The following is a 25906-nucleotide window of genomic DNA, read 5'->3' on the forward strand; positions in this document are numbered from 1 at the left end:
TAGCCGGCCCGGGAGGGGTCCCGGGACGGAGCAGTGGGTCGCTACGCCCTCTCCAGCAGGCTCGGGATTTGAGGGTGACCGGGACCCTGAAGGTGCCGCAGCCGCTCTGACAGCCGCCCAGCCCTGTGAGGTGCTCGGGTTACCGCGCGGGTGTCTGCGCGCACAGGAGATCCCCGGTGGTCAGCGGAACACAGGTTAAAAACTCCCGACTTAGGAAATAAAGCGCTTCGCAACAAGTACATGCATTGTTATGAACACAACAAACTTTGAGGCGCAACTCAAAATCTTCAGACTAGAATTCTTAGAACATATTTATAGAGGCAGCAACCATAAAAACTGTGAAGCAGTTACAGCTCGGTTTTACATTTGAAAGACACATCTAGCAGCTTGAGTAACAAACATTGTGGCTGGTATAAACAATCTTGTGACCAGTGTAAATTTTGTGTGACAGTTATATTACTTTTCCAAAGGCGAAACCATTGCATTGTAAATGCTTGTTTTTTTTGTCATCGTCGACCACCATTTGGTGCAAGGTCCATCCCTTGTATGACGTCAGAAGGAACCCCAGTAGTTCCTGTGCATGGTAGTCTTTTTCTGATTCTTTTTTCCGTCGTTAGTTCTGGAAGCAAAGGGAGACACTCTGAAGTTGTTGGACGAAATACCCCCAAACATCAAGGAATTTGAGAGGGAAAACCATCGATTGAGAAGACACTGGAGAGGGAGAAAAGACCTCCGACACAGATCAGAATAAAGCAAGGTAGGGGCCATGGAAAATACTCCTTTCAAATTTTGCCCAAACTTGCACAACACGATCCACACTAAGTTTATAACCTCTGCCGGAATCACAAGGCTAAGGACTGCGAGGTCTGAGCGGTTTTCGTGTCGAAGACTCTCAATCGGAGGGAGGACCATTACGCAGCCATGCTCCAAAGTCAGAAACAACAGACATCGCTGAGGGTTTTGGGGCCTCAATCATTTAGGACGACCATGTAGTGCCTGCAGAATTGACACTCTGGGAGTGTGTGGGTCATATGTAGAGCTCCTCGAAGTGGATGCCACGAGTATGTGTACCGCAAAAAAGACGACAGAGAATGTAGAGACGAAAACTCACCCGTTTGGATACCAATGGCCCAAAAAGAAGGTGCAAAAGGCAGCCCAGGCATCGAAGAAAATGATTACCAAGGGTCAGCTGCGACCGAAAGAAACCCATGGATCCCACCCTAGGGATACCGATGAGGGAAGATCGTCAAAATCGAATAAGACAGGTGCCAAATGAGAGGCTGCAAAGGGAAAAACCATACCTTCGATGGCACAATCCACCATACCCAAGAAGAGATCTCCCCTGCTTCATCCGGCAAAAGGGCCCTCGAGCTGGAGAAAAAGAAAACACACCTGGACGCAGAAATGGCGGCACTACTTTAACGAAAGGAGTTCGACGAGGCGCTGAAGGAATTCAGAATCCCAGTGAAACGCTCTGCTACCGCTACCGCAGATGAAGAGGAGGAGGATAACCTTGAAGCTCCAGCAAACCCCAAACCTCACGAACAGGACATCGAAGACTAACTCGACGCTCCAGAAGAGGAGGAACCTCTGGAACTTTCATGTAAGAATGGAACGACCTCGAAGCCCAGAAGCAGAGGTATGTAGCTATCCCTCTAAGACTAGGCCACCAGACGACATAGCCGTCTACAACAGCCTCATCAAGAGAGCAGCTGACTTGCCCACATGGGAACACCCCCCCTCCGCCCCCCCCTCTACACACACACACACAACACCGATGGGAGGCAAAATAGAGCATCACCTACTTCGATGGGAAAACATTACCACAGACAGCTGGATTTTATATGCGGTACGCCATGGCTATTGTATAGAACTACCAAACAAACCCCACCAAATCGGCAAGGAAGAAGAGGTTCCAAAGGACAGAACTCCTACAAGTAAAACAGGAAATACAGGAACTCTTACAAAAACAAGCAATAGCGAGGGTACCAAAGAGGGAACAGAACTAAAGAAACTACTCGCCTTACTTCTTAGTACCAAAGCAGGATCCCACACTAAGGCCTATCTTAGATCTCAGATTCATAAGCAAATTCATTTGCACGCAGCATTTCAAGATGGCAACATTACAGGAAGTTATCCCACAGCTACAAAAAGGGGATTTCATTACAACAATAGATCTAGAAGACACCTATCTGCACATCGGCACCAAGAGTCTTCACAAAGTGCCTAGCAGCGGTAGCAGCATCTTGGAGAAAGCAAGGAATCCAAGTTTATTCCTTCCTAGCTGACTGGCTGGTGATTTCAGATTCAAAGCAAAGATGTTACACACACACACGTTAATCAGGGGATCACACATCTGCAAGAATCAGGTTTTTCAATAAACCACAAAAAGTCATCAACCAAACCGGAGCAAGAAAAAACCTTAGGAGCAAGATTAAACTCCAAGGTTGCACAGATATACCCAACCCAAAGGAGAATACAAGCTATCAAACGGCAAACTCGCCTCTACAAGAAGAATCAATCTCTAACAGTGAGAACAGTCATGAAACTCAAGGGCATGATAGCATCATGCATTCTCCATTTGCCAAATTCCACATTTGCCCTCTGCAGGAGTGACTATGCAACAGTTGGTCACAAACCACAGGGAGTTGAGAGGATCTAGTGTTTGTAGCAGAAAAGATTCAGATGGCTATACTATGGTGGGCATCCAAAAACATAACACTAGGCAGACCTTTGAAATCACCAACTCCCTCAGTGAGCATCACAACGGATGCGTCCCACAAGGGTTGGGGAGCACATTCAGGAAACCTGAGATTAGGGGATCAATAGAACGATGCAGACCCCATAAAGCACCTCAGCTTCCTAGAGTGTTCCTGGCACTAAGACAGAAGACAGTATTGATCCAGACGGACAATACCATGACAAGGTTTTACCTCAACTAACAGGGAGGAACAAAATCCTAAGCAAACTAGCACAGGAAATATGCAAATGGGACAATTCAAGGCGAATCAGTTTACAGACATTCACCTGCTAGGAAAAGACAACACCGAAGCAGACCAACTCAGCAGACAGAACAGCAGCTCACACGAATGGGAGATAAAGCAAAGGAACATACAACAAGTCTTAAAACGCTGTGGAACACCAGATATAGACCTATTCCCAAAAATGGAGAACAAAAAAAAGATAATTCTTCTCCTCCAGGTTTCATAAAACTGTATTTCGGCACACTTGGCCATAAAACACAGTTAATGTAACAGTTTAAAATACAATGGAGCAGTGGCGGCTGGTGAGTTTTGAAATTGGTGAGGCGTAAAAGTTGGGGAGTAAAAGTTGGGGATGTAGCTTTGTATTGTAGAGCTACTACATTTGGCATCATCCGCGTGACCGCATTGAAATTGATCATGTTACATTAACTGCAGGTTGGTGTCTCATTTTTCATCGTAACATCTTTCGATGCAGCATGCAATGATTTGCATCAGAGCATGCACCATTACTGTGGAATTTTTTCAGTTGATAGCCTGTTTTCTTGGTTTTGAGTCGGCAGTACTCTTTTGTCCGTTTTTCACTGTTTCACATTCATACCTCCGTGTCACTTTATTTGCACTATTATCGTAGTGGACCATTTTATCATACCATCCACTGACTAGTCACAGCTAACACACTAGCTTCGACATTTTGGAACGTTTGAGCCCTAATGATTTGCCAATAACACCATTTGGAAATGGCCACCAGGTTATCTCATTAGATGATGGATAGCTTATTAGTCACAGATTCCCCTGTGTGTTTTCCCTTGATTGCCTCGATCTTTTAGTGTTTGCTCTATATAGACATATGTGAATTTTCTTTATGTAAGCATTTAATGAGTATATAATGTAAAGCTTTGGTTTCTTGTCGTTCTATACTGCGGCCCACGAGGAAGGGACCCATTGTCCTGAAATGCATCGGGCCATCATCAACCAACTGCTGTTAACCATGTGTTTCTGCGAACATGTTTTATAATACGTGACATATTATGTGATACATGTACCAAAAGACAGTCATAATGTAATGACACCAATGTACATGTTTTAATAATATATGTACGATCTTGTGAAAAGAATAAGAATTGTTATAATTGAAATATTATTTCGTATTTGTGTTTCATTCAGAAACAGCAGTTTCATTCAGAAATAGTAGTTTATTCAGTGTTAAACACCAATATCAAAACATCCATTAGGTTGAATACGTTAATACGTGCTGTACTCTCTGTTAGGTCCTAACAGTATCTGTTCGGTACCCACCACAAGTCACATTGATACTCTAGGGACAGGCAGCCCTATGATACTGAGAAGCACGGGACAGATAGATTAATTATCATTCAGTTTTTTTATCACATTTTGATGAGTGTGAAATAAAAAGATTTTTCTAACCCAGGTGTGCTAGTAACCCACTTTCAATTTTAAATAGACCTGTTCCTCAAGCCTACTCAAACTGTCCAGGGGACAAAGGATCAAATTCAAAGCAGAGAAGGATCTTCTCACAATGCACAGGGGTCACAATTTTCAGCCGGAACCATCGACCCTTAGACTAACAGCCTGGCGCCTTAATACATAGTCGGACACTTAAACTTACTGCAAAGCACACGGAGATACTAAAGTAGGCAAGAAAACAAACCACACGACCATGCTACACAGCTAAATGGAAATGGTACACCATCTGGTGTACAGAGAACAATACCCTACATTAAATTTCCACACAGGAAACTGTTCTCAATTATCTTACACACTTGCTTGACAGCAACATCAACTACTCAAGTCTCCAGGTGCACCTGGCAGCAATTGACTCTTACACCAGGGGAGACTCATATAAAAGTTTCTTCTCAGCACCAGTCATCAAAAGATTCCTGAAAGGGTCCCAAGGACAGTGCCGGCCCCAATGTGGCGCTTAAACACAGTTCTAACACAACTAATGACCGAACCATTCGAGCCCATGCACAAAGCAGAACTTTGATACATCACTGTAAAGACTGCCTTCTTAATAGCTATAACATCTCTACGGAGAGTAAGTAAACTATAATTGTAAATATCAACACTTAGGTATTTTATGAAAATATGGGCCAGCAAAAGCAAATCTGAAACCCCAGATCAAAGTTCATGTGAAAGTAATAAACTAAGGATACAAAGAAATAATCACTATATATATAAATAAATACATTGTTCCAAGAAATATACATTTATAAGCTTTCTATAAAAACAGTTTGTGCTTCCATTTACAGCACAGGTTCTCCAGCCTCTATGCTCATTCATACTCCCACACTCATCCTATTCCAAACTAGTTTGTTTTAGCGGCATCATGCACAGCATGTGAATACGGAAAACGCTAAAGGCTGCAAAACTACTCCTACTGGTAAGTAACCATTTCGTCCAAAATTAACCACAGAACAATCAGGTTAGATTTAAACTTTTTGTAAATAGATAATCACCACAATTAAACTTGTACATAGATCATTCTCTGGTTGCTCTTCAACAACCGTTATTTGGGACCTGTCAGTTCAATATTTCTTAAATTACTAATCATTCTTGTAGAAATCAGGGTAGGCAGGTGCTCATTTAGTCTTCCCTTTCAATGAGTGTGCCAAGATTTACAGATAGACACAAAACCCTCAATATTCGTATTCTGTTACAACCTAGTATTGCTATAGGATAATATGATCGTTATAAGTAGGTCAAACTGACTCTCCTGGTAAAAACCATGAATGTACCAGCTACAGAATCTTAGGTTGTGAGAGAACTCCAAGTCCTATGTAGGTGAATCATAGTAAGACCAAGGTTCAACATAAGCATGGTCAGATAAAGAGTAACAATTTTACTTTAAAAAATCAAACATATTAAAATAAAACAGGTGAGACTCTCATTTGGGCATCTATCAGTAGGTAATTGGTAAATTGCCTCATTTTGCTCAGGACTGTGCCCCAGAGTAGCCCAGTAAGTCAGATCTAGGACGAGTGTTATGTATTACCTGTTGGTGTAAACCTGCTTGATTGTTCACCAGGCTGTATGTTGGGACATTATAGGTGTCGTGACTGTTTAACGGTTAGACTTCTAATGCCTAACTTACTGTCAAACCAAGGGTATTTATGCTCTTCTTGGCTTTACAAATTGTATAAACTGTGAGCAATGATGTAAAGTTCACTTTCGGCATTTCACTCCCTTTTTCTGTTGCGACAAAACCCACTGCTTTCAGCTCAGTTGAGCTGATATCTACTAAATCTGGAATTTGTTTGAACAGGGAAAGAGGTTTCGATCTGTTCAAAGGGCAAAGGTTTTTTACTTTTTTCCCTTTAGGATTTATATCAAAAACAAGAGCGCAGTGCCCATAATCATCCAAAACCTATTTATATAACCATTTAGAGATTTGGACTTTAGATACTTTACTTTATTAGTGAAACTATTGTATTCGAACCACCCATCTCTTCGTCCTAACATCTTATTGTTGTCATAAATGCTGGTCTCTGAAATATAATAGTGATTATCAGACAAGGATGTTAACTGTTGGGGTTTCCCTTCCTTTAGAGGAGTAGAAATATTTGGTCCAAAACCTTTTGATAGAGCTTGAGAAGAGGTAGTCTAATATCTGTCTCATTTGAGAGCTGTACATTTTTCTCAATTACGCTTCCCGTATTATCCAGTGGAATATATGCTCCCTTTACTTCATTTATCCCTGGGCTTCCTTTTTAGGTCTCGGTACTATCCGGTTCGTGAGAACCGGAAGTAGAGAGATCTTATGTTTCTTAGAGGGGCTCTTGATCCCGCCTCTAATTTTGGCTCTCTCCGATTGGCTGGCTTCCTAAAAGGAGGCCAGCCATTGGAGGAGAGAGCCGTCACTCCGATTTAGCCCCGTCTTTCTCGGATTTGGGGGCGTCATTTTTGCTGTTCTTTAGACAGTGACGTCATCCGTCACTCAGAACAGCAAAACCACGCCCCCAATCCGAAAAAGACTGAAGCAGGCGGGCGCCATTTTTTTTTTCCTTCGACGAGCTGACGAGCTGCAGGACTGCCTTCCTCCTCGCCTGTGCTGCCGGGCTCTATTCCACCTTGTACCCGTGTATTTGCGGGGGCTTGGTATCTGTATTGGGGGGGAATGCTGGGTTTGTGTTTTCGCTGCCGGGGCTTGGGGCAGGGCTTGTTATGTGAAAGTCAGTAATATAAACAAATGGGAAAATCAGCCAGACAGTATTTACAACCTGCAACCATTTTAAATAAAAAATCTGAAAACTGTTCCAGAAGTGCGACGCACGAGTAGAGAAGTAAACTTCACAACGTTGTACTTTCATCACGACGTGTCCCTCCTGCTGGCCAATCCCGTGACATAACGCGTCTCCAATTCCGCCACGCTCAGCCAATCAGCACCTTGTTTGCATCTAGCAAGGCCGAGGCTACCGGAGCAGCGAGAGATAGGGAAACATCAGCAGCAGAGTCGGATACCGAGGAGGGAAGATGGCGGATTCGGTTTGAGAGCACCAGTCACCACACTGTTAAAGCACCGGAAGTCCGTCTCAACCGTCAACTCGTGGCCTTCGTGTTCTCGGGAGGGGGTCTATCGCCGGCAGTGGTGCTCTGAGAGATGACGTCCATTCATTTCGTGGTGCACCCGTTACCGGGGACCGAAGACCAGCTGAATGATAGGTGAGAGGCATTGGAGGAGCTGCGATCTGGCAGCCCCACTGGCGTATGTGTCAAGTACTGGCAGACACTTCGACAGCGCAGGCAGGGAGGCGGCAAGGAGGGATATTCCTTGCGCCTTCCCTGGCAGTGGGGGCCTCGCCCGGGCTGCCCTTGTGCATGGTGGCATCACTCGCCCAGCATGTACGGTGAGTCGCACCGGCTGACGGCGCCTGCTGTGTCAGCCCCCTTAGCATTTGAAACTGCGATGCCGGTTTCCAGAGCATGTCTCTTGATGGGCTGATTGAGTTGTGACATTGTATTCTGAGCTCTGGCTTTAATGAGAGATTATATTATCTGTTTTTTTACGTGGTTGCTTTTCTGGGCTGGGTTCTTTGCATTTTTAATTTTATAACTAGTGACCAATTTTGTCTGATGCCGACCAAATCCTAACATCACCGCGGGCTGCTTCTAGTGGGGTAACTGTGGTTGCTCAGAGCGCCCTTCCCGTTCCGTCAATGGTCTTCCTTACACGGATCCCGCTCAGCCTGTCCCGGGCCCCGTATAGATAGAGCGCCTGAGTGACTTAGATCCTGCAGGCAATTACAGTGGGGACGGCCTGTGGTGACATGTGCGAAATGCGCGCCCCGCACACATGTTATCCGCAGGCCCATTGTATTACATGGCCAGTACACTCCCCCACCCTCCCTTCAACAAAGCTGTCTGCGAGCTTGGCATTGCACCGTAATATATTGGAGTTAACTTCTGTTCGAAGTTTATAATGCGCTAGATTTGAAAGTTGTCATTTACTTTGTGTATTCATTTATTCACTTTAGGGTGACAAGTCGTTCTTTTTATCGCTTTTAAGCACGCCTAATATGCTTCTTCCTATTAATAGGAAGTATATTATTAATTGTTTTTCTACTTCATTGCTATTCAATATGTGCACTTTTATTTTGCATTGATATTTTCTCAGGGTCCTTTGTATGTACTGCCTTAATGCTTCCTAAATTGAATGTTGAACAGAAAATAATCCTGTTTGCCTTTACACCAGCAATTTATACTTATTATTTATAGATCACTATTCCCATCCAAGCAAGCTTGCAATATTAGTCTTGCATTGCCTTTTGATTTATTTAGGCAGCCACGGGAACCTGACGCATTATTGGCAGTCTATCCAGAGATTGGATGACTGGCATGATGGAACTTTCTATGGGTTTTCATGTTTACAATTTTTAATGAAACCGAGTACTTACACTAGTGTTATTTAAGTACCGCCATAACGAGCGTGATGCCGTTTCTAAAACTGAAAAGGGCAGTTCTTTAAAAAACACCCTTAAATGTAACATTTCTAGGATTCTAAGCCCAACTATTACCACAATCTACCCAGTTGCTACGTTTTCATCTTTTATGTTAATTTTTCCCAATGTACTAATTGCGTTGTTGTTGGAGATCTTGTAAGGACATGTCCAAATACGATGAACACGTACATATATGCGTTTCAAAATCTATTTATATTTTTACTTATATTGTGCCTGTGTGCAGCCTTTCAACCATATCCAAGTACGTTCCATACAATTAAAAGAAAACGGCTGATGATCAATACATTTGGGTTACTTTGTGCCTATTTCCACTGCAGTTATAAGAACACAGTTGGTGGTGAATTTTTGTTTGTGTTACTTGGTATAATCTAGACCCCGAGGATTGAAAACCAATTTCTGATGGGTTTCGAAAATCCAAGCCCTCTCACTCTCTCTCTCACACACTCTCTCTCACACTCTCTCACACGCTCTCTCACGCTCTCTCACACTCTCTCACACACTTTCTCTCTCACACTCTCTCACACTCTCTCTCACACTCTCACACTCTCTCTCACACTCTCTCACACTCTCTCACACTCTCTCTCACACTCTCTCTCACTCTTTCTCACTCTCTCTCACTCACTCTCTCTCTCACACACACTCTCTCTCACACACTCTCTCTCACACTCTCTCTCACACTCTCTCTCACACACTCTCTCTCACACACTCTCTCACACTCTCTCTCACACTCTCTCTCTCACACACACTCTCTCTCTCTCACACACACTCTCTCTCTCTCACACACTCTCTCTCACACACTCTCTCTCACACTCTCTCTCACACTCTCTCTCACACACTCTCTCTCACACACTCTCTCTCACACTCTCTCTCACACTCTCTCTCTCACACACACTCTCTCTCTCTCACACACACTCTCTCTCTCTCACACACACTCTCTCTCTCTCTCTCACACACTCTCTCTCACACACTCTCTCTCACACACTCTCTCTCACACTCTCTCTCTCTCACACACACACACACACTCTCTCTCTCTCACACACTCTCTCTCACGCCTCACTCTTTACTACTGAAACTAAAAATACACTTTGTATATGTAAGGGTGTGGCTGTGCATGTAAATGTGTGTGGCTCTAGGACTCGTTACTACTAACTCTCTCACTATTTAATACTCACTCTTTCACTTTTTACTACTCGCTCTCTAATACTCTTTACTAATAACTCTCCTACTCACTATCAACTACTCACTCTACTACTTTGTGTGTGGGTGCTAATGCAATAGGTCTCGCATATGCAAGCGATTAAGCTATTGGCAATATAAATAAAAATGCCATTTATTTATGATTTAAAAAAAAAAATGTCATGAGCAATGCCAATAGCTCTACCTTTAATAATGCCGAGACCATTGCATTGTAAATGCTTGTTTTACTTTAGTATCTATTCGGTCTTTACTGGACTCACGGATATGGGTAGGCAGTTAAGGTTGTTCCATTTCGTAGCTTACAAATAGGCGCAAATAACTGTAATTCTGTTGCTTAAACGGTAATAATTTAATAGTTTGATTTTCTCTATTTATCAATACTAGTCTTGGCACTAGATCTGCTCGGCATTCAGCAGAATAAAATAAAACGGAGAAAAAAGAGCAGCCACTTCCTATTCAATTTCAGGTGCACGCAAAAAGTCTTCAGCTAACCAACTCCACAAACAGCACCCAGGCCTTGCAGGCAACATGTCTATGATGGCTGTACTGGCCCATATTCGGCCTCAACACACAGATGCGAACAGCAAGCTGCACTGGGGCCGCCTTCACTGGAAAGGCTGCCGCACAGCAACACCCAGAAATGCATCTCCACCATTTGAGCTCCGACTTAAGGCAGACTTGAACGTTCCTTCGCTTTGTAGCTCAAAACCTGGCCAAGTGCATGACATACTGTGTGTTGGCCAGTAAGCCACTAAACCAGGGACACAATGTTGTGGGTGCCTGTGTCTGAGCCTGTACCGATGAACAAAAGCACATGTTGTCGCTATAACTTGACGGAGGCGACTTATCGCTAAGCTGAGTCTGGGGCTGCTCCTTCTACAACTGTAGAATTGCTGCACACCCCTCATGGTTACAAATTAACTCCCCTCAGGGTCACCAACATGTGAGACAACACACTGTCATCTCCTCGCCCCCAATCAGCCCCCGGGAGGGCATATGGCAGACCGAAGACACTTGGGCCTCACATGTTTGAATGTGAACTCCGAACCCCCGCTCTGAACTGATAGGAGCTGAGAGAGAGTCGGCGCTAGAGCTCTGCTGCAAACTCTCCACCCCCAGGATCAGCGTCCTTCCCTACGAGAAGAGTTATTTTTTACCGTACCTTTTTGGTTATAGGTACCAGGCATACCTTCTAACTATGGCATTTACACTGTATATAACATTTATCCCACCACACACTAGAAATAGCAATTTTGTTTTGCTAATGCCTGGCATTCAATAAATATCAGTTTGAAACCCACAACTCATGTTGACCCCTTCTCTATACCCTGAGCACATAGGCTAAATCAGTTCCTTGAGTATGTTACTCAGAGTGAATGTACTTCAACCACACTTTGTGTGCTCACCTATTATCGGTAACTGTAATTGTCTCTAGCATTGCTGTATGTTTTGAGGTGTGGTTATCAGCCATTTTTTTATGCACCTCATCTTTCAACCCCTATGCATTATGTTTAATGTTTTAGTTATTCAGTGATCTTAGCAAAGATGTAATTGGCGACGGCATATCTGATGCCATGAGTGATGTCATCCACGACATCATTGGGAGATGTCATCAGTGATGCCAACCATAAAATCATGACCAACAGTGGTGGAGGGTGTTACTTGTGATTTGTGCATCTGATGGTAATTTTCAAATGTCACTGGTATATTATATATATATATATATATATATATATATATAAGGCATTGCAGCCTTAATGTCACATTCACGGTATTTTTTAAGCGGGAACGGTATCTCTGATAAATACATATGTATGAAACAATTGGTTGACTGGCTTTTGACAGTGCAGCTGTCAAACAGACCCATTGATATCAATATACATAGAGTGGACTTTAAACCATTGGTTCTTATCTACCAGCCTATTTTAGTCATTTGCTTAAGACTTTGTCCATGATTTCTTGGCTCAGCCCAGTGGCATATTCATCTCTCACCTAAAGCTGTTGGCTCTTTGGCTGTTTCCTTCGTATCCTCACAGGTGCTTGCATTGAAATGCATGAGGCACTACTTTACAGTTGTTGCTCTGCCCACTCCTGCTATCTCTTTCCATTACAAAAATGTATTGGGCACGCTTTGAAGAGTTCATCTTTTCTACATTTGACAGTTGATTTGCTAATAACAAATATTGATCCACTGAGCTACATAAAATAATAAAAATGCCTTAAAAAATACAATTTAATTGGATGAGACTGCATGCTTTTTCCTGTCGATTATTTAGGTATTCTTGGATCACTGATGGATACATTGTTCCTCTTGGTCTGATTGACTGCCCATCTCAGTAGAATGTTGCGGCTCCCATTGTGTAATGCTAGGGAATCATGAGTTTTTACAGGTAATGCATTGCTCAAGAAAGATTAAAGCAGAAGAGGGGCTGTGGAGAAGGTGGGGATGACGAGCACATCCTCCAAAAATATATATTTTGTATTGCATGATTATTTGTTCTAAACAGAGCTGTGCAATGTCACTACATTATGTAATACAAAATAACTTCAAATATTTGCAGCTTCTGTGTTGTGGGGTTATCTCAGAAGACTGTGCCCTAAAATCAAAGAGGACACAGGAATGCCATATTATCCCTACATATGCATCCCCTCCCTCTGTCCATGCTTTCAACTGTGAAGCACATCTCTGAGAGACAGGTGTGTCAGAGGCTCTGATGTGCAATTTAGTTGAAATGCCATACTACAGGCATGTGCAAAGGAAAATAGATTATTGAAATAAAAATACTAATGCCCGTTTATAGGCTGTGCAACCCAAACTAAATACGTCTGAGTTAGGGCCAATGTACGAATGTTTGTCAGTTTAGAGGTTGCTGGTAAAGGCTTTTAGCAATTTCTAAACTGACAAGCAAATGTACTTTCGCCCTATTTCATAAGTCTCCTAAGTAACTTTCCTTTTTGGTGTGATTACATAAGGGATGTGTAGTCCGTGGTGTCAGCAATAGGCACCAGCTCCCTGAGCACAACCTTTAAATGGAAAAATTATTCACTAAACCAAAGTTGCAAAGATCCGTTTTCCATGTTTAATTCACATATGTTGAATTTAACCCATTATCCAATTTCACTCAAAGGAATTAATGTTCAATCCAAAAGGCGCATTTAGACTTATTTACAATTTCCCTCCCGATGCATTTCGGACCGCAGTCCTTCGTCAGGGGAGTTCTGAAAAGACAATGACATCGTCTAAGAATTGTACCCCGGGGGTCATAAAATAATACACATTAAACTCATAGTAGTGCCTTAAAGTGCTGCGCATGAACTAAAAACGTTGTGTCAATCTCTCAATGTGAAGTCCATGTGTGAAAATAATCACCGTGCCGGTTTTTAAACAAACGCGTGTACACCATTATCTTCAAACTACCCACATGGTATCCCGTGCTCTTATAAACAATATCCGTGCCTACATCATCACCTAACAATCGCGTGCTCTGTGCCTAGCGTGTTCATCACCCATTCCCTAGAACATAAATGTATAACAGTCCAACAGTGCAGGTTTCGAACTTACTAACAAAGATGCAGTGAGAGCCCGCGTCTCACCCGTGTGCTCTCCGGCGTCTACAAGCTAAACTCGAGTGCGAGCACCAACATAAATAACGGACTGTTAGCAACGTGCAAACTCAAAATTCGTGGCGGCCATCTTGTAAGGGTGCAGATAACGTCTCCAAAAGTGATTGTGTGCAGTATAAACAAATCATCACCCAAGCAAATACTGTATGGTGCATTAAAACATACACCTCATTGTTAACGCAAGATGCATGATCTCAATGAAATAAACAACACAAAAAAGAAAAAAGAAACATTACAGAAAGTATACAAGCATGAATCTCAAGGCAAGTGTCAGAGTCCATCATAGTATGTTTACAAGTAACACATAAATTCCATCCGGTCATTGAGGCCGGATGGTTTCATGGATTGAAGGAACTTAATCCAATGGTTCTCGCGTTGCAGTAGAAAATCATTATTGTCTCTGCCATCCCGTTTGTTCACCACTTCCACAGCAGCAAATCGTAGTTGGCTGATGTTGTGCCGATTGTCTTTGAAGTGTACAGCAATGTTGGATTTCAGGTTCATGGTTCTTATGTTACTCTTATGTTCATTTATTCTCAGCTTCAATTTCCTTGATGTTTTCCCAGTGTACACCAGTCCGCAAGGGCATTTAATGATATAAATCACATTCTCAGTGTCACATGTTGCATTGTGTCTAAGTTTAATGTTTGTACCTTTGAGAGGATGCTTCAGTGTAGGACCTTTTATCATATTGTTACAGTTCTTGCAATTTAGACAAGGTTGATTACCTCTGAAGTTGGTTTGATCATGTTGCACAGGGTTTTTGATGATTTCTTTCAAGTTTTTGCCTCTTTTGTAGGCGAATAATGGCTGCTCATTGAAAATACCATTAAAATCTTGTTCCTCTCTTATAATCGGCCAATGTTTCAAAATTGAAGACTTGTATCTCTTAGAGGCTTCTGAGAATTTAGAGACTACCACTGGTCTCTTAGTCTCACTTTTGGCTTTTGTCACCAATGTGTCTTGCCGTGTCAAATTATCACATCGCTCTTTGGCTTTAGTCAAGATGCTTTCTGGATACCCCCTGTACTTGAACCGTTTTAACATTTGTTGTGCTTGCTGTTCATATTCATGTTCACTGGATACAATCCTTTTTACGCGAAGAAGTTGCGAGAAAGGTAGGTGATTCTTTAATGGTCTTTGATGGTATGATTTGTAATGCAAAATGTTATTTTTGTCAGTTTGTTTTCTGTATAGGTTGGTTTCCAGATGGTCACCAACCCGTGTCACCCTGACATCCAAAAATGTGATGGTTAACTGGTTCACTTCATGCGTGAACTGTATGCGGTCATTGATGTCATTCAAATTTGTTAAGGCTGATAGTAATGATTCAAGGTTTCCATGCCATAAGACAAAAATGTCGTCTATATATCTCAGGAACACTTTGGCATGTGACATCCACAGGGTCTGGTTCAAGATATGGTTGTTTTCAAAGTACTGCATAAATGCATTAGCGTACGCAGGTGCCGCACAGTTGCCCATAGATGTCCCGGACAATTGTGCGTACAGCTGGTCACTCCAAGAAAAGTAGCTTTGGTATAAAGTAAAATGCATCAGCTGCATGATGAAGATTTGAAACTCATTTGGCAAATCTGAATGAAGCAAAATGTTTTCCACCGCTTCCATTCCCAAATCATGGGGGATGCTTGTGTATAGGGATTTTACGTCAATAGAGCAGAGCCAGATGTTATCATCTTCCTCGAATGTAATTTCCTGAATTTTTTGCAAAAAATCTGTAGTATCTTTTACATATGTGCAAGACTGTTGAATCAATGGTTGCAAATACCGATCAATGAACTTGCCGGTGTTCTCATGTATGCTCCCACGAGTCGAGACAATGGGCCTGAATGGTGGTGATGTTAAACTCTTATGAACTTTAGGAAGCATATACATGCTGGGAATACGTGGGTTAGTGTTGGTCAAATACTTCCTGGTTTTAGAATTGATGATTCCATTCTCTTCAGCCATCGATATAATGTTTGTTAACACCTCATTGTACTGAGTGGTAGGGTTAGACCGTAGAAGATCATACGTGTTGGTGTCTGAAAGATGTTGTTGAACTTGCTCATTATAAAACGTAGTGTCCATAAGAACTAATGCCCCTCCCTTGTCAGCTGTTTGATAGGTAATATCTTTCTTCTTTGCCAAATTGTTCAATGTCGAATATTCCTTACTAGTTAAATTCAGGTGTTTCTTCTTTCTAGTAAATGTGATGTTGCTGATGTCATTTTGAACCAGTTTCTCAAATGTGTCAAAGGACTTATGACTGGCGGGTGCCATAAAGGTACTCCTTGCTCTCAATCCTCTGAGTTGATCAGTGCGTTCACCAACTGGTGGTGGTACCACATTCTCAAAAAAATTTCTCAGTCGTAAATTACGCATAAATTTGAATAGACTAATTTGCAATTCTAGCTCGTTGGTATGACTAGTAGGAGTAAATGAGGTGCCTTTCTGTAGAACCTTGGTTTCATGATCAGACAATGTATAAGAGGATATATTAATTACGAGGTTGTTTTCTTGGTTTTCTCCACCCTCTTGTTCAGAGTCGAACTCCTCATGTCTCTCCCCACCTCTTTTTCCTTTTCTTTTGGCCTGGCTCCTCCTGGGTCGTCTCTTTCTTCTGATCCCTCGCCTAAAAAAGGGACCGTAGAGGGGGTGGATGTGGCAGTGCTGCTTGTGGGTATATTCACATCTGCTCTTCTTCGGTCACCGCGTGTATCCTCCTCTGAAGATGAAGTTTCCGTGGTATTAGTCTGGTCTCTTTGTGGTTTGTTCTGTCTTCTCCTGGCATAGACCTCTGCCCAGGAGTACACCTCCCCCAGCTTATAATCAATGGTATCTCTTCGATACTTCCGTATCTTCCGTTCATTGATTTCTCTGGTGTGCTTATCCATTTGAATGGTGATGTCATCCAATATCTTGGACCATTCCTCAGCAGATAACATGTCACTTAGTTCCTGTTTGCATTGTTGTATCTCCTTATTTAATTCCTCCAATGCTCGTGATAATTCATCAACAATTAATAAGATCAAATCTAAAGAACACTTATTAAGGATGGCGTACCATCTTTCCACAAACTTGGAGCTATTCCTGCACAGGAGTGGTTTTAGTGGGATGCGGAGACCCCTGGGTATCCGCTGCGCTCGGTGGTAGCGTATTAAAGTACTGGCATGAAGCCTCTGACTAATTTCCTTCTTTGTAAAGTATAAAAGTTGTTTTAAACAATTTTCTTTGTTCCTAGTAGGACCTTGAGGACTTGCCACCTCGGGGATTAAAGCGTAGATTTTGTCAATGTCATCGGTGTTAAATGCAAAAGTATCCGCTTTCAAATCGGTTAATGCCGCAATGTCATCATATACCATGGATGCCATCGTTAAATGTTTAATTTGGGGTGCAGTGGCCCTGGTCAGGGTCAGAAACAATTGTGGTGTGGGTCACGCACTCCACGCTGTATCAACCTATAGGGTTGCGGTGTGCTTCAAGGATATCACCCCCTGGCAACGAGGTGTGGTAATCCAATGTAGTCCGTGGTGTCAGCAATAGGCACCAGCTCCCTGACCACAACCTTTAAATGGAAAAATTATTCACTAAACCAAAGTTGCAAAGATCCGTTTTCCATGTTTAATTCACATATGTTGAATTTAATCCATTATCCAATTTCACTCAAAGGAATTAATGTTCAATCCAAAAGGCGCATTTAGACTTATTTACAATTTCCCTCCCGATGCATTTCGGACCGCAGTCCTTCGTCAGGGGAGTTCTGAAAAGACAATGACATCGTCTAAGAATTGTACCCCGGGGGTCATAAAATAATACACATTAAACTCATAGTAGTGCCTTAAAGTGCTGCGCATGAACTAAAAACGTTGTGTCAATCTCTCAATGTGAAGTCCATGTGTGAAAATAATCACCGTGCCGGTTTTTAAACAAACGCGTGTACACCATTATCTTCAAACTACCCACATGGTATCCCGTGCTCTTATAAACAATATCCGTGCCTACATCATCACCTAACAATCGCGTGCTCTGTGCCTAGCGTGTTCATCACCCATTCCCTAGAACATAAATGTATAACAGTCCAACAGTGCAGGTTTCGAACTTACTAACAAAGGTGCAGTGAGAGCCCGCGTCTCACCTGTGTGCTCTCCGGCGTCTACAAGCTAAACTCGAGTGCGAGCACCAACATAAATAACGGACTGTTAGCAACGTGCAAACTCAAAATTCGTGGCGGCCATCTTGTAAGGGTGCAGATAACGTCTCCAAAAGTGATTGTGTGCAGTATAAACAAATCATCACCCAAGCAAATACTGTATGGTGCATTAAAACATACACCTCATTGTTAACGCAAGATGCATGATCTCAATGAAATAAACAACACAAAAAAGAAAAAAGAAACATTACAGAAAGTATACAAGCATGAATCTCAAGGCAAGTGTCAGAGTCCATCATAGTATGTTTACAAGTAACACATAAATTCCATCCGGTCATTGAGGCCGGATGGTTTCATGGATTGAAGGAACTTAATCCAATGGTTCTCGCGTTGCAGTAGAAAATCATTATTGTCTCTGCCATCCCGTTTGTTCACCACTTCCACAGCAGCAAATCGTAGTTGGCTGATGTTGTGCCGATTGTCTTTGAAGTGTACAGCAATGTTGGATTTCAGGTTCATGGTTCTTATGTTACTCTTATGTTCATTTATTCTCAGCTTCAATTTCCTTGATGTTTTCCCAGTGTACACCAATCCGCAAGGGCATTTAATGATATAAATCACATTCTCAGTGTCACATGTTGCATTGTGTCTAAGTTTAATGTTTGTACCTTTGAGAGGATGCTTCAGTGTAGGACCTTTTATCATATTGTTACAGTTCGCCTACAAAAGAGGCAAAAACTTGAAAGAAATCATCAAAAACCCTGTGCAACATGATCAAACCAACTTCAGAGGTAATCAACCTTGTCTAAATTGCAAGAACTGTAACAATATGATAAAAGGTCCTACACTGAAGCATCCTCTCAAAGGTACAAACATTAAACTTAGACACAATGCAACATGTGACACTGAGAATGTGATTTATATCATTAAATGCCCTTGCGGATTGGTGTACACTGGGAAAACATCAAGGAAATTGAAGCTGAGAATAAATGAACATAAGAGTAACATAAGAACCATGAACCTGAAATCCAACATTGCTGTACACTTCAAAGACAATCGGCACAACATCAGCCAACTACGATTTGCTGCTGTGGAAGTGGTGAACAAACGGGATGGCAGAGACAATAATGATTTTCTACTGCAACGCGAGAACCATTGGATTAAGTTCCTTCAATCCATGAAACCATCCGGCCTCAATGACCGGATGGAATTTATGTGTTACTTGTAAACATACTATGATGGACTCTGACACTTGCCTTGAGATTCATGCTTGTATACTTTCTGTAATGTTTCTTTTTTCTTTTTTGTGTTGTTTATTTCATTGAGATCATGCATCTTGCGTTAACAATGAGGTGTATGTTTTAATGCACCATACAGTATTTGCTTGGGTGATGATTTGTTTATACTGCACACAATCACTTTTGGAGACGTTATCTGCACCCTTACAAGATGGCCGCCACGAATTTTGAGTTTGCACGTTGCTAACAGTCCGTTATTTATTTTGGCGCTCGCCATCGAGTTTAGCTTGTAGATGCCGGAGAGCACACGGGTGAGACGCGGGCTCTCACTGCACCTTTGTTAGTAAGTTCGAAACCTGCACTGTTGGACTGTTATACATTTATGTTCTAGGGAATGGGTGATGAACACGCTAGGCACAGAGCACACGATTGTTAGGTGATGATGTAGGCACGGATATTGTTTATAAGAGCACGGGATACCATGTGGGTAGTTTGAAGATAATGGTGTACACGCGTTTGTTTAAAAACCGGCACGGTGATTATTTTCACACATGGACTTCACATTGAGAGATTGACACAACGTTTTTAGTTCATGCGCAGCACTTTAAGGCACTACTATGAGTTTAATGTGTATTATTTTATGACCCCCGGGGTACAATTCTTAGACGATGTCATTGTCTTTTCAGAACTCCCCTGACGAAGGACTGCGGTCCGAAATGCATCGGGAGGGAAATTGTAAATAAGTCTAAATGCGCCTTTTGGATTGAACATTAATTCCTTTGAGTGAAATTGGATAATGGATTAAATTCAACATATGTGAATTAAACATGGAAAACGGATCTTTGCAACTTTGGTTTAGTGAATAATTTTTCCATTTAAAGGTTGTGCTCAGGGTGCTGGTGCCTATTGCTGACACCACGGACTACATTGGATTACCACACCTCGTTGCCAGGGGGTGATATCCTTGAAGCACACCGCAACCCTATAGGTTGATACAGCGTGGAGTGCGTGACCCACACCACAATTGTTTCTGACCCTGACCAGGGCCACTGCACCCCAAATTAAACATTTAACGATGGCATCCATGGTATATGATGACATTGCGGCATTAACCGATTTGAAAGCGGATACTTTTGCATTTAACACCGATGACATTGACAAAATCTACGCTTTAATCCCCGAGGTGGCAAGTCCTCAAGGTCCTACTAGGAACAAAGAAAATTGTTTAAAACAACTTTTATACTTTACAAAGAAGGAAATTAGTCAGAGGCTTCATGCCAGTACTTTAATACGCTACCACCGAGCGCAGCGGATACCCAGGGGTCTCCGCATCCCACTAAAACCACTCCTGTGCAGGAATAGCTCCAAGTTTGTGGAAAGATGGTACGCCATCCTTAATAAGTGTTCTTTAGATTTGATCTTATTAATTGTTGATGAATTATCACGAGCATTGGAGGAATTAAATAAGGAGATACAACAATGCAAACAGGAACTAAGTGACATGTTATCTGCTGAGGAATGGTCCAAGATATTGGATGACATCACCATTCAAATGGATAAGCACACCAGAGAAATCAATGAACGGAAGATACGGAAGTATCGAAGAGATACCATTGATTATAAGCTGGGGGAGGTGTACTCCTGGGCAGAGGTCTATGCCAGGAGAAGACAGAACAAACCACAAAGAGACCAGACTAATACCACGGAAACTTCATCTTCAGAGGAGGATACACGCGGTGACCGAAGAAGAGCAGATGTGAATATACCCACAAGCAGCACTGCCACATCCACCCCCTCTACGGTCCCTTTTTTAGGCGAGGGATCAGAAGAAAGAGACGACCCAGGAGGAGCCAGGCCAAAAGAAAAGGAAAAAGAGGTGGGGAGAGACATGAGGAGTTCGACTCTGAACAAGAGGGTGGAGAAAACCAAGAAAACAACCTCTTAATTAATATATCCTCTTATACATTGTCTGATCATGAAACCAAGGTTCTACAGAAAGGCACCTCATTTACTCCTACTAGTCATACCAACGAGCTAGAATTGCAAATTAGTCTATTCAAATTTATGCGTAATTTACGACTGAGACATTTTTTTGAGAATGTGGTACCACCACCAGTTGGTGAAAGCACTGATCAACTCAGAGGATTGAGAGCAAGGAGTACCTTTATGGCACCCGCCAGTCATAAGTCCTTTGACACATTTGAGAAACTGGTTCAAAATGACATCAGCAACATCACATTTACTAGAAAGAAGAAACACCTGAATTTAACTAGTAAGGAATATTCGACATTGAACAATTTGGCAAAGAAGAAAGATATTACCTATCAAACAGCTGACAAGGGAGGGGCATTAGTTCTTATGGACACTACGTTTTATAATGAGCAAGTTCAACAACATCTTTCAGACACCAACACGTATGATCTTCTACGGTCTAACCCTACCACTCAGTACAATGAGGTGTTAACGAACATTATATCGATGGCTGAAGAGAATGGAATCATCAATTCTAAAACCAGGAAGTATTTGACCAACACTAACCCACGTATTCCCAGCATGTATATGCTTCCTAAAGTTCATAAGAGTTTAACATCACCACCATTCAGGCCCATTGTCTCGACTCGTGGGAGCATACATGAGAACACCGGCAAGTTCATTGATCGGTATTTGCAACCATTGATTCAACAGTCTTGCACATATGTAAAAGATACTACAGATTTTTTGCAAAAAATTCAGGAAATTACATTCGAGGAAGATGATAACATCTGGCTCTGCTCTATTGACGTAAAATCCCTATACACAAGCATCCCCCATGATTTGGGAATGGAAGCGGTGGAAAACATTTTGCTTCATTCAGATTTGCCAAATGAGTTTCAAATCTTCATCATGCAGCTGATGCATTTTACTTTATACCAAAGCTACTTTTCTTGGAGTGACCAGCTGTACGCACAATTGTCCGGGACATCTATGGGCAACTGTGCGGCACCTGCGTACACTAATGCATTTATGCAGTACTTTGAAAACAACCATATCTTGAACCAGACCCTGTGGATGTCACATGCCAAAGTGTTCCTGAGATATATAGACGACATTTTTGTCTTATGGCATGGAAACCTTGAATCATTACTATCAGCCTTAACAAATTTGAATGACATCAATGACCGCATACAGTTCACGCATGAAGTGAACCAGTTAACCATCACATTTTTGGATGTCAGGGTGACACGGGTTGGTGACCATCTGGAAACCAACCTATACAGAAAACAAACTGACAAAAATAACATTTTGCATTACAAATCATACCATCAAAGACCATTAAAGAATCACCTACCTTTCTCGCAACTTCTTCGCGTAAAAAGGATTGTATCCAGTGAACATGAATATGAACAGCAAGCACAACAAATGTTAAAACGGTTCAAGTACAGGGGGTATCCAGAAAGCATCTTGACTAAAGCCAAAGAGCGATGTGATAATTTGACACGGCAAGACACATTGGTGACAAAAGCCAAAAGTGAGACTAAGAGACCAGTGGTAGTCTCTAAATTCTCAGAAGCCTCTAAGAGATACAAGTCTTCAATTTTGAAACATTGGCCGATTATAAGAGAGGAACAAGATTTTAATGGTATTTTCAATGAGCAGCCATTATTCGCCTACAAAAGAGGCAAAAACTTGAAAGAAATCATCAAAAACCCTGTGCAACATGATCAAACCAACTTCAGAGGTAATCAACCTTGTTTAAATTGCAAGAACTGTAACAATATGATAAAAGGTCCTACACTGAAGCATCCTCTCAAAGGTACAAACATTAAACTTAGACACAATGCAACATGTGACACTGAGAATGTGATTTATATCATTAAATGCCCTTGCGGATTGGTGTACACTGGGAAAACATCAAGGAAATTGAAGCTGAGAATAAATGAACATAAGAGTAACATAAGAACCATGAACCTGAAATCCAACATTGCTGTACACTTCAAAGACAATCGGCACAACATCAGCCAACTACGATTTGCTGCTGTGGAAGTGGTGAACAAACGGGATGGCAGAGACAATAATGATTTTCTACTGCAACGCGAGAACCATTGGATTAAGTTCCTTCAATCCATGAAACCATCCGGCCTCAATGACCGGATGGAATTTATGTGTTACTTGTAAACATACTATGATGGACTCTGACACTTGCCTTGAGATTCATGCTTGTATACTTTCTGTAATGTTTCTTTTTTCTTTTTTGTGTTGTTTATTTCATTGAGATCATGCATCTTGCGTTAACAATGAGGTGTATGTTTTAATGCACCATACAGTATTTGCTTGGGTGATGATTTGTTTATACTGCACACAATCACTTTTGGAGACGTTATCTGCACCCTTACAAGATGGCCGCCACGAATTTTGAGTTTGCACGTTGCTAACAGTCCGTTATTTATGTTGGTGCTCGCACTCGAGTTTAGCTTGTAGACGCCGGAGAGCACACGGGTGAGACGCGGGCTCTCACTGCACCTTTGTTAGTAAGTTCGAAACCTGCACTGTTGGACTGTTATACATTTATGTTCTAGGGAATGGGTGATGAACACGCTAGGCACAGAGCACGCGATTGTTAGGTGATGATGTAGGCACGGATATTGTTTATAAGAGCACGGGATACCATGTGGGTAGTTTGAAGATAATGGTGTACACGCGTTTGTTTAAAAACCGGCACGGTGATTATTTTCACACATGGACTTCACATTGAGAGATTGACACAACGTTTTTAGTTCATGCGCAGCACTTTAAGGCACTACTATGAGTTTAATGTGTATTATTTTATGACCCCCGGGGTACAATTCTTAGACGATGTCATTGTCTTTTCAGAACTCCCCTGACGAAGGACTGCGGTCCGAAATGCATCGGGAGGGAAATTGTAAATAAGTCTAAATGCGCCTTTTGGATTGAACATTAATTCCTTTGAGTGAAATTGGATAATGGATTAAATTCAACATATGTGAATTAAACATGGAAAACGGATCTTTGCAACTTTGGTTTAGTGAATAATTTTTCCATTTAAAGGTTGTGCTCAGGGAGCTGGTGCCTATTGCTGACACCACGGACTACATTGGATTACCACACCTCGTTGCCAGGGGGTGATATCCTTGAAGCACACCGCAACCCTATAGGTTGATACAGCGTGGAGTGCGTGACCCACACCACAATTGTTACATAAGGGATGTGGCACATATGGCACTTCCCTATATATGGTAACTTATTGAGGCTTTGGCTATTCATGATGGTTGTATGACGTAACAACGAATGCAACCACCATTCATGCCTTTTCAACTAAGTCAGTAGAGCACGCGCGTCATTACCACGCATGCATTCATGGGAAAAAACATTCAGCGCATGTGCCCGTATCACGCATGCCTTTACCATGCATGCCTTTACCACAAACATTTTATTGTGATGGCATGATTGCTGAAGAGATGTGCGTAGTAAAAATTCCAACAACCACCAACCCACAAAATCACATGCACAGCGGGTCAACACCCATACCGTAGCCTAATAGCAATCATATTATAAATGTGTCCTTTCCTGTGGTTCTTTAAGACGAATCGTCAAGAGGCAGGCCTCTATTGGGCAAGAAGTCTTTACTTATGACAGCCTTGGCCTTTGCACTGTGAATGCCACAGGCCTTCTGGGCTGCTGTGTCCACGGTGTATGGGAACTGGCGAAACTGACCATAATCAGTTCATCAAATGACATGAAAAAGGCTAGTTTCTTATGTAGTGTATGGTTTGGATGCTTTCTGAACAGATCTTGAAATTCAGTCTGGTCCCTGAACACCCTAGGTCGATCCATGGTCATAGCTGATTTGTGTTCCACTGGCTTTTCAGGAGATGACCAACAATAGAGTATTTGTTTAAAATGTTTATTTATTACACCAGAGCAGCAACAATATACAGTCAGTGTGCAGCATTCTTTCATGTATATACAGTGTTCTTCAATCTCCCCTTCTTATTGCATTCAGTTTATGACTTCGAGCATGCAACATTGTACTATTTCTGTCAGTTACATATTTTCCAGCAATACTTCATATACAACATTGAAACCAAGACATCTGGCATTCAATCTTATACGGTTTTACAGAAGAGCATTGAGATATGTACATGTGTGACTATTTAACCAGAGCAATCCACGGGTACAGTATCTTACGGTGCTTCTGAGCGCCCAATCTAGGCTCATGTGAAGTCTCTTCCTGTCGTTGCTGCAGGTATTCTACGAGTGGTGCCAGAAATCTTTTGGTCTGGAGGCCTGAGGTAGTTCTGTAGTAGGGGATCTCTGTGTATAGTCATAATCTAGTGAATAGTCCCGCCCATGTGCGTGGACCCCGGAGCAATCAAAAATAATCTCTTATAGTGTCGAAAAATGCAGAACTGCACAGACACTTAAGAGAGAATTTAAAGACAGATAATGCAGCCTAAAAAGGCTACACTGTCCAGTACTTCAACTAGAAATTCCACCACAAAAATCCACAAAACAGCAAAGCCTGTACAGATTTCCCTTGCTTTAACAGCAAAATCCCTCAGGAATGATAGAGAGAAGAACCTGGACAGACAAGCCCCATAGGCTGCCATTATGTGGCTCAGAACAGGATACTGTGCCTTTAAGAGAACTTTCCAGAACTTCACAGTATCCCAGAATGCCCTGCAGGTCCCAGTTACTTTCAGTTCTTTTTTCCGGCTCCTGCAAGCAGGACCCTGG

The 25906-nt window shown here is 42.1% G+C and overlaps 1 protein-coding gene across 10 annotated transcripts in view; it reads left to right on the plus strand.

Annotated features, from left to right (window-relative positions):
• NCOA2 (nuclear receptor coactivator 2) overlaps positions 1–25906 on the plus strand; it is a 1089938-nt gene that overhangs the window by 209652 nt on the left and 854380 nt on the right. The window lies entirely within an intron of this gene.

Source organism: Lissotriton helveticus, chromosome 4_1 (genome assembly GCF_964261635.1).
Source record: "Lissotriton helveticus chromosome 4_1, aLisHel1.1, whole genome shotgun sequence".
Classification (NCBI taxonomy): Eukaryota; Metazoa; Chordata; class Amphibia; order Caudata; family Salamandridae; genus Lissotriton; species Lissotriton helveticus.